The 10,832-nt window shown below is 43.5% G+C and overlaps 1 protein-coding gene across 1 annotated transcript in view; it reads left to right on the top strand.

Moving 5' to 3' along the window:
- The first annotated feature begins 2,268 nt into the window (after positions 1–2,268).
- The window catches only part of LOC311109308 (uncharacterized protein), a 98,877-nt gene continuing 90,313 nt past the window's right edge, over positions 2,269–10,832 (top strand). The window contains exon 1 of the mRNA XM_084152141.1: positions 2,269–2,275. The gene's annotated coding sequence lies outside the window, so the exon portion shown is untranslated. The remainder of the gene's footprint in view (positions 2,276–10,832) is intronic.

The raw sequence follows: 10,832 nt of genomic DNA on the forward strand, positions 1-10,832 counted from the left end.
ATTTGTAAAAATACAAATAAATTCACAGATTTTAATTGTAAAGGGTTTAAACACTGACCTGTGGAACGTTCGTTAAGACACTAACAGCTTACAGACGGTAGGCAATTAAGGTCACAGTTATGAAAACTTAGGACACTAAAGAGGCCTTTCTACTGACTGAAAAACACCAAAAGAAAGATGCCCAGGTTCCCTGCTCATCTGCGTGAACGTGCCTTAGGCATGCTGCAAGGAGGCATGAGGACTGCAGATGTGGCTAGGGAAATAAATTCCAATGTCCGTAATGTGAGACGCCTAAGACAGCGCTACAGGGAGACAGGACGGACAGCTGATCGTCCTCGCAGTGGCAGACCACGTGTAACAACACCTGCACAGGATCGGTACATCCGAACATCACACCTGCGGGACAGGTACAGGATGGCAACAACAACTGTCCGAGTTACACCAGGAACGCACAATCCCTCCATCAGTGCTCAGACTGTCCGCAATAGGCTGAGAGAGGCTGGACTGAGGGCTTGTAGGCATGTTTTAAGGCAGGTCCTCACCAGACATCACCCGCAACAACGTCGCATATGGGCACAAACCCACCGTCGCTGGACCAGACAGGACTGGCTAAAAGTGCTCTTCACTGACGAGTCGCGGTTTTGTCTCACCAGGGGTGATGGTCGGATTCGCGTTTATCGTCGAAGGAATGAGCGTTACACCGAGGCCTGTACTCTGGAACGGGATCGATTTGGAGGTGGAGAGTCCGTCATGGTCTGGGGCAGTGTGTCACAGCATCATCGGACTGAGCTTGTTGTCATTGCATGCAATCTCAACGCTGTGCGCTACAGGCTACCAGCCATACTGCTCGTTCTGTGGATCTCAATCCCATTGAGCACGTCTGGGACCTGTTGGATCGGAGGGTGAGGGTTAGGGCCATTCCCCCCAGAAATGTCCGGGAACTTGCAGGTGCCTTGGTGGAAGAGTGGGGTAACATCTCATAGCAAGAACTGGCAAATCTGGTGCAGTCCATGAGGAGGAGATGCACTGGAGTACTTAATGCAGCTGGTGGCCACACCAGATACTGACTGTGGAACTTGTTCAATTTATGTCTCAGTTGTTGTATCTTGTTATGTTCATACAAATATTTACACATGGGCCTCCTGTAGCTCAGTTGGTAGAGCATGGTGCTTGCAACGCCAGGATTGTGGGTTCGATTCCCACGAGGGGCCAGTATGAAAAATGTATGCACTCACTAACTGTACGTCGCTCTGGATAAGAGCGTCTGCTAAATGACTGAAATGTAAAATGTATGTTAAGTTTGATGAAAATAAACACATTTGACAGTGAGAGGACGTTTCTTTTTTAGCTGAGTTTATCTTCTGTGAATCCATAAAGGCAGACACATATTGAAGATTGATAGAAAATATATTTATTTTATGTGGGTTCTACAGCACACCTGATTCTAATAATTAAGTAGATGATAAAGGCTGAACCAGGTTAGTTACAGGTTAGCACTCTCTACTCTGTCCCAGAGTGCCAACAGTAGTGACTGTAATTGAGTACTGGCAGTGTCTGCTGTGGCAGGTGGGAAGGTGCAAGTTACCTGAAAAATATCTAATCACTCAATGTTCTAAACTCTCAATGTTAATCTCAAAAGTGCACTAAATTCATGCATTTAGCTGTTGAATTTCTTCTTTCTTTTTTTTGGCCGGGGAGAATGCTCCCGGACTCCCTGCTGGCTTTGGCTAAGCACCAAATGTCTTCAAATCCTATAAATGACCCTGGTCTATAGCCTATTCTAACCCTTGGGCCTATGCAATTAATAATTTATTCAATTAGAATGTAAAACTTGCGTCCTCACACCACACGACATAATTGGTTTTAAGATCTAGCCAGGGACGACTATATCTGCCGGAGACATTCTGATGTTTTCGTCGGGTTGGGTGACATTCTTCAATGGCTATTCTAACTGTTCTTATGGTTGCCGTTTTCAGCCAGTGTTCCTTACAATGGTTGGGCCCATACCGTCCCGTAAAAGGAGTCAAATTTACTCATTGTACGTTCGGTTTGTCTATCAAAAGTACATTAGTGTAGCCCACCGAAGGAAACAGTCAGGGCGTTAGCTTGTGAAATAAGAAGCTGTGATTGGAGTTAGCTTCTGTCAAAAGGATCTCTTCTCCATAATCATTGGATGGAATTGCAGTCAGCTGGTATTTCTTTTATTTCGATTGGAGTATACTGTCAGTGGGCGGTAATGTTACCCTGCTGTCACTGAAGTGCAGTTCGGGAGGCGGTATCATCGTGGTGGCAGCGACACTCGGAGACTCCCGACAAATTGTTTAAAAAATTGTCCGAAAACGGTGAGTCAACTCAAAATAAACACACCATTTTATTGGGCAAAACCTCTAGGTGCCTCGGGTTGCGGTTAACATGTTGTTCTGATACGGTTTGTTGATTTATCAGTGAAGGGACGGTGATTTTGGATAAGAATTACGCACAATACGCATCATAGCAAGAAGTGCATGGATGAAGTCGCAGTCACACGGAGTGTTACAGCGCAGGAGCTATGGCTGTTCGCAAAGTTCTGCAAGCTTGACGGTGGTTGTGGGTGTGTGGCCAAAATGTAGTTCAAACAGGGCTAAGCAACTGTGCACAAGGTTCATATTCGTATGAGCCTTTATAAAGTGCAATTGGTATATTTTTTTCTAGGGGTTCAGGCAGCTCAGTCGGGACATCCCGCAGAACTACTTTGTATCCGACTGTTGACAGATGTGAAAACATAGAAAACATCGCAACACTGTAACATTTGGGATCATTTCGATGTTACCGTTTTCAGTTTTGACTGTACGGCCTAAATAATATGTCGTTTTACTTTCCTCTTGGGCTAGCCTACATGTTAGGCTCTGATTTAGTGAATCTAATCTCTAAAGAAACCACAGTAGGCCTACTGTACTGCATCTAAGATCCTGCTTGCACTGTAGCCAGAAAGTTGTTTATCTTGAACATGTGCCATCTGCTTAGAGCAGTTTGTTTTAATTACTGTATACCTCTCCCTGGCATGTGTTTCAAAGTGCACAAGTCTGTAGGCCTGTCCACGAAAAGGAACCTGTACCCACTACCCACCGCAATGTCCCAATGCCTCACGTTCATGTAAATACTGAGCTACTTTCTCTCAGTGTTTCGTCTAGCTGGCCAGGCATGCCTATTGGATTTCTGTACGCTATTATCAGCCCTTAGGCCTGTTGTGACGCCACTGGAGAGTTAACCGTATCTCCTAGATATTGATGATGGGAATGATTTTGGAGGAAGAGCAGAGAGATGATGATGATGATGCTTGTTATTAGAGAGGCGTGTGGATCCTGCAGGAGATTACTGGACAATCCTCCCCAGATTACTGCAGGCAGGAGGAATCAGAGGGTCTATCTAGTCCAGCGGTGCCTCTGTTTCATTACCGCCTACATTCTGTCTGGTTATCAAATGATACTGTATATTTTACCTATAGAAACATCCTTGTCAGATCGTTATTGTAAAAGAGAATGTGTTCACCATGACTTACCTGGTTAAATAAAGGCTAAATAAATTGGAGGGTAACACTTCACATTAAGTTACTCTTGATATCAATGAGTGATGCTGTTATTACTATAGTTAGTAACATCATTGTTGTTTTTACTTGCTATAGTGTTATTACATCATAGAAACTTTAATGTGAAGTGTTATCTAAGTGAGCCTATGTTTTCTCCCATTTCTTTGGCACCACAGTTAGTTAACCGCAGTTAGAGAAACTCCAGTATGAATCCACAGTCACTCATTTCATACCAAATTGGCAAAAAATGAAGTGGAGGCCTGATCTAATATGTGTGTGGGTTGGTGAGGCAGCTCTTTGTCTGGTGGCCCATGCTAGCTTGTAGCATAGCTGAGAGGAAAGCGAAGAGGAAATGTCTGTTAGGCTGTAGATTTATCATGCAGACGTGTACTCGTTGGTGTGTTCGCATCCCAAGGGAGAAACATGTTTGTCCTGACCCTTGAATGGTTCCACTAGGATTACCGTGTGATATGGCAAAGATGAATAAATTAAAGTAGCCTATCTAGGGAGATGCCCTGGGTAAAAGTCCGGTAACCCAGAGGCTGCGTTGTACACAGGCAGTCCAATTGTAATATTTTTTGCCAATTATGGGCAAAAGATCTGATTATTCAAAAGATCAGATTTGGGCTGCCTGTGTAAACACAGCTTTAGTGATGTTTGGTTAGGTTGTTGGAGGTTTGTATTGGCCAGCCTAGTTTTTCCCTCATGTCAGCTGTAACTTTATGCATCCCCTTCTTTCTAGTACAACCTAATTTAAACAGTGGTGATTTCATTATCCATGCTCACGATGTTGTCAAAACATGGTATGTATACATTTTTTTGAGTTTAAACTACCTGTTTTATTGTCCTATTTGGTATCTATGTCCCAGTGCCTGTGAACGTAATGGCTCTTTCAGCTCCTAGCCATCTAAATGTGAGCAGACAACCTGGAAGCTACAAAGTAATCACCCGTCAAGGACTTTCCAGGCCGCTCAATAAAAAAAGCGCCTTGGAATGGAATGCATTTATTCAGAAACGCATCCAGCGCATTGTGGATTGTGGAAGCACTGGTTTGGAATGCTACAGGGAGTAGACGCAGACAGACAGAGGAATCCTTAGGTCGGCGCTCCTTCACCACAAAGGGCAAATGTAACAAGAAATGTCAACTTTGAGGGGGAGATCCTGACCTTTTAATGCTGTCAGTCAACAGGGTCTACGCTCCCGCAATAGAGACGTGTGCAATGGTGAGCCTCTGATCTTTAGAGAAGATCCTTTTAGGATAGCTCTAGCTACATGCATGGGACAGATTTTCATTATGCACTAAAACCCTAATTTGCATGCTCGGATTATTACACAACGACGCTTAACCTCAATTTCATTCAGTAGTTTTCTTTTTATCAGGAAGGGGATGAATGAATGAATGAATGAATGAACATGCATACTAGATGACAGAGACCCTCGATTATCCTCACAGTCTAGCAGGTAAGGGTACTAAGGGGAAACCAATTGACTGGAACTAAGTACTCTCAATTCCCCTCCACTCTCCCCCCACTCTACTAATCTGGCCTGATCTGTGTCTCCCATTCTTGCGGCTGCTGCTCACCATGACTCCGCTAGCCTGGCCTGGATGACACATCTGGAGTGAGGGTGTGCTTTTCTACAGGACACCCGGCAGGCAGCATGTGGTGCAGCAGAGATAGGATGTCAGGCCATGGTAACTGGAGACCTAGAGAGCCCTGGGTGACCCTAGAGAGCCCTGGTTGACCCTAGAGAGCCCTGGGTGACCCTATCTGTAATTGATAAGATCGATTAGCCATAATGCAATTACAGCGGCCCTGTGTCCTGTCCGTCCGCTCAGTCTGGATATTTTATGATCTGATGTAGCATCCGTGAGCAGGGATCAATACTTGGGTTCCCGAGTGGCGCAGCGGTCTAAGGCACTGCATCTCAGTGCTCGAGGCATCACTACAGACCCCCTGGTTCGATTCCAGGCTGTATCACAACCGGCCGTGATTGGGAGTCCCATAGGACGGCGAACAATTGGCCCAGCGTCATCCGGGTTTGGCCGGTGTAGGCCGTCATTGTAAATAAGAATTTGTTCTTAACTGACTTGTCTAGTTAAATTTACTCTTAAACTATCTATATGGACAGAAATACTGTATCTGTGTAACAGTTACTAGCCTGGTTTGTACCTAATGGGTAGTTTGACTAGTACATTCATTTGTGATAATAAGTATACTTTTTGGGGGCTGAAAGTAGCCTTGGCTATATGTCATAGACAGGGAGAAGATGTTGTTAGCCTGATGGGACAGGACTGGCTCCTTATAAATGCATAAATCATTCACGCGATGGAACATATCTTGCTTCATCTCTCTCCTAGCTCTGAGTGTGTAGTTGGCTCATTCGGACATGTTTATGTGTCTTTGGACCCGTTTCCGGCAGAAGGGTTCTTCTGTATTTCCAAGGTGTTTCCGAAGGAGACTGAAGCTATAAATTGTCTACTGGCTGATTGGAAGAATATGGGTCTGGGGACTGGAAGTGGAACAATGGCCTATCTCAATTATTATTGGTTGTCCGAGAGTCGTCTGTTCTTTTGACCAATCAATTGGTCGACATTTTCAAACGTGTATTTTTCCATATATAGACAGACACATCCTATGTGTTTTAATCAAATCAGCTAAATGCATTGAGCTTGTCTGATGCTTTAAGCTAACTGTTTGATGAAATAATTAAGACACACAAATGACTAGAGGGAGTCTGACCGCAATTGATTAGATTGTGCCGGGTCGGGCTCAGACTTGCTGCACTGTGTGACTAGCACCCGTTGTCTCTCTCAACAGTGTTTATCGCGCTGTCCATGTTGCTGAAGCTGCAACATAATTACAGCCATTTCTGACTGAAAAGTTCTGTTACCGAAATACCTCATTTGATTAGGAAAAACATTCCTTATTCCCTCAACCGTTGATCTCTTAACGTGACACATGTAAACTACCGGTCAAAAGTTTTAAGAACACCTACTCATTCAAGGGTTTTTCTTTATTTTCAGTATTTTCTACATTGTCGAATAATAGTGAAGACATCAAAACTATGAAATAACAAATATGGAATCATGTATTAACCAAAACAAATCAAAATATATTTAATATTTGAGATTCTCCAAATAGCCACCTTTTGCCTTGATGACAGCTTTGCACACTCTTGGCATTTTCTCAACCAGCTTCATGAGGTAGTCACCTGGAATGCATTTCAATTAACAGGTAAGCCTTCTTAAAAGTTAATTTGTGGAATTCCTTTCCTTCTTAATGCGTTTGAGCCAATCAGTTGTGTTGTGAAAAGGTGACAAGGTAGGTTGGTAAAAGACCAGCTCCATATTATGGCAAGAACTGCTAAAATAATCAAAGAGAAACGACAATCCATCATTACTTTAAGACATGAAAGTCAGTCAATAAGACATGAAGGTCAGTCGCAAAAACCATCAAGCGCTATGATGAAACTGGCTCTCATGAGGACCGCCACAGGAATGGAAGACCCAGAGTTACCTCTGCTGCAGAGGATAAGTTCATTAGAGTTACCAGCCTCAGAAATTACAGCCCAAATAAATAAGTAACAGACACATCTCTACATCAACTGTTCAGAGGAGACTGTGTGAATCAGGCCTTCATGGTCGAATTGCTTCAAAGAAACCACTACTAAAGGACACAAATAATAAGAAAAGACTTGCTTGGGCCAAGAAACACGAACAATCGACATTAGACTGGTGGAAATGTGTCCTTTGGTCTGTAGTCCAAATTGAAGATTTTTGGTTCCAACCGCCTTGTCTTTGTGAGACGCGGTGTGGGTGAATGGATGATCTCCGCAAGTGTATTTCCCACAGTAAAGCAAGGAGGAGGAGGTGTTATGGTGTGGGGGTGCTTTGCTGGTGATACTGTCTGTGATTTATTTAGAATTCAAGGCACACTTAACCAGCATGGCTACCACAGCATTTTGCAGCGATATGCCATCCCATCTGGTTTGGGCTTAGTGGGACTATCATTTGTTTTTCAACAGGACAATGACCCAACACACCTCCAGGCTGTGTAAGGGCTATTTTACCAAGAAGGAGAGTGATGGAGTGCTGCATCAGATGAACAGGCTTCCACAATCCCCCGACCTCAACCAAATTGAGATGGTTTGGGATGAGTCGGACCGCAGAGTGAAGGAAAAGCAGCCAACAAGTGCTCAGCATATGTGGGAACTCCTTCAAGACTGTTGGAAAAGCATTCCAGGTGAAGCTGGTTGAGAGAATACCTAGAGTGTGCAAAGCTGTCATCAAGGCAAAGGGTGGCTATTTGAAGAATCAAAAATCTAAAATATATTTTTATTTGTTTAACACTTTTTTGGTTACTACATGATTCCATATGTGTTATTTCATAGTTTTGATGTCTTCACTATTATTCTACAATGTAGAAAATAGTAAAAGTAGTGTAAGCATCGCATGCACGTGACCAATAGGGCCTGACCTGTAGCATATCATAATCACATCAATAAATTGGTTACAACAATCTCTGAACACCGTAACACATGTGACAGCAAAATGGATGCAGAGGACGTGACAAATCAACTCTAAACGGGGGAATGTTTACTGGTTGCTCAGGAGGTAAAGGGGAAGTCAGATGTGTGGAATACATTTGATTAGTTGTGGAAAATACTGGAGATCAAGAAAAATAAGGTGCTGTTAGATTACAGCTGGCTAGCTAAACAATTAACCATAATCCCAACCCATACTCCTAACAATGCAAACTGTTGGCTTAGCTAGCCGTCATGCATGAAATGCTTTAGTAACTAGGTTCAATGTTAGCTAGCTAGCTAACACTAGGCTATAACTAGCAATGCAAATGAATTTCTGAGATACAAATAATATTACTACACAGATCATACAAATAACTTTAGCGTGCCAGCAAGCTAACATTCACTAGCTAGATAACAGTACGCTTTAACTTGCAATGAAAACGACTTCTAACAAAATTAGAAACATATAATACTGAAAATGTAGCTAGATTCTTACCCATATACATTGATGAACGCTTCATGGCAGACTAGAACCCCTTTAACTCAGTTTAGTTTGTACAGCTTGTTTGGCCCGCATTGTTTCAAGTCACTCCGGTTCACACTGAACGTGTGCAGAAAGTAGTCCATCACAACATTTTCCCACTGATCTTTGTCGATAGCGCCTGCTAAATTCAGGGAAGCAATGTTGTTGAGAGCAGTAGCAACACTTTTTCAGTTCTCCATGGCTAACGTTACATCTTTCAAAAAAGACGGTGGTAGCAAGGGTTATCTACACATACTGAAAAGCGCACGTTATAGACAGATGCATGCTACATGGCAGACCCAATCCGAACTCATCTCTCGGCGTGTCCAGCCCATCCATTATCTCAGTCACTCATGGCTAGCGGGAAGGTTTCCTGTCATTTTCCGTGGCTAAACCAACCAGGCTCGTAATTTAACAACTTTATTTGTATTTACAGATGGCATACAGGTTTGTTATTAAGGCACATGAAAGTTCACATGTTCCAGAAGGCAAAAAAAAAACGCATTTTGATCAAATACATCACTTTCAAATGCCTCTCCTGTGAAGTAGTGACGTGCGACATATGCCTAGCTACCTGTAAAGGGGTTACAAATATTTTATGAATTAATTGTTACAAGTCAGCTTGCAAGGTTGCTAGCCAACTAGCCTGCTAACGATAGCCCTACTAGCCTGCTAACGTTACGTTAGCACTGTGTGAGTCAGCCAGTTGCTATCAACACCTACCTTACAGCTACATTAAATTAAACCAACATTTTGGAAATACATAACACCATCTAACCAGTTATCAAATAATGTTATCGGTATGTGCAGTTATCTTGCCAGTAAGCCAGCCAGCTAACTAGCCTAGCTAGCCAACCACCACGGTCGACATAGCTAAGTAGTAAGCGAGAGAACATCCACAGACGGGGTAAGTAATACTTATCTTTGGAACAACTAGTTTAGCACAGGCAGGAACCCAGAGAACACAACAAAACAATCTAGCAGATATAAAGTAAAGAGAGCAGAGACTTACCGATTGATGGCTGGAGAGCCAAGGAGAGGCCTTCAGAGGAAGCGCAGCTAGCTAATCCAATAGCGATATAGTGAGAAATCCAATCCACATTGAATTTACCCGGTTTATCTCCATCACTGCTGACACTCGCAATGTACCGAAATCCTGCACGAGCCTTCACCGTGCGCTGCCACTTTAAGAGCGCATCTCTCTCTCCCTCTCCCTCTCCCTCTCCCTCTCCCTCTCTCTCTCTCTCTCTCTCTCTCTCTCTCTCTCTCTCTCTCTCTCTCGCTCTCTCGCTCTCTCGCTCTCTCTCTCTCTCTCTCTCTCGACTATTTACATTTGGCCGAGAAGATTTTTTGACATTTGAAGGCCTTCTTTGTTTTGTCTATGACCACACCCCCCGCACTCCTCCACTGGTAAATGTTGATGACTGGGTTCTTTCTTGTCAATTGTTTCTATGAAGTTGCCTTTAAATTGCTCTGCCATAATTATTATATGAGGTATTATTGGTTGGGTTATCCCTGGGCTGTGACGTGGGTCTTATCTTTTCTGTCCTCTGGCAAACGGGCTACACTCTAGGCAGTCTCTTGTCTGATGTTTTTGTCTGGTAGCAGTACTCTATCTATCCTACCCTTTTCCTTTTGGCAGGATAAATACCTGCCTGGCGCCCAAACTAAATCTTTATATTTTCCCCTCTCTAACAACACCGGTAGGAAATACAGGTTGCAGGCCTCACATTCACGCTCGGCACAGCACCTGGTTTCAGTCAGTCTCATTCTGAATCCTGCTTTCCACTGGTTATACTAAGCCATCGAAGTCCTCCTGGGTGAAATGAGCACCGCATACAGTAGACGGGTTTCCATACTCCAATCCACTCGCTTCAACCGGACAAACTGTTCCGACTTCAAAGCTTGCTTCTCCTTTTTGGGCCACAAATGAGACGTAACCCCATCCTTATGGGTATTACTGTACAATGGGGGTATTACTGCACTAGCTACAATCGATGGAGAACTACTATAACGCTCGCTCGTTCGACTACCACTACCAAACACACAGGAGAAAAAGTTTTTCGCATGAATTCATATGGTTTCTTCTTCGTGGATGTACATAGTAGCTCACCAGCGCCAACACTGGGTTTGGAATGTAATTACATGCTAGCATAGCTAGTAGCTAACGTTAGCCAGCTGGAACCAGCTAGGTAGCACCGGTTCTCCATATGACAT

This window comes from Coregonus lavaretus (genome assembly GCF_964263955.1).
Source record: "Coregonus lavaretus genome assembly, chromosome: 34".
In the NCBI taxonomy this organism is placed as follows: Eukaryota; Metazoa; Chordata; class Actinopteri; order Salmoniformes; family Salmonidae; genus Coregonus; species Coregonus lavaretus.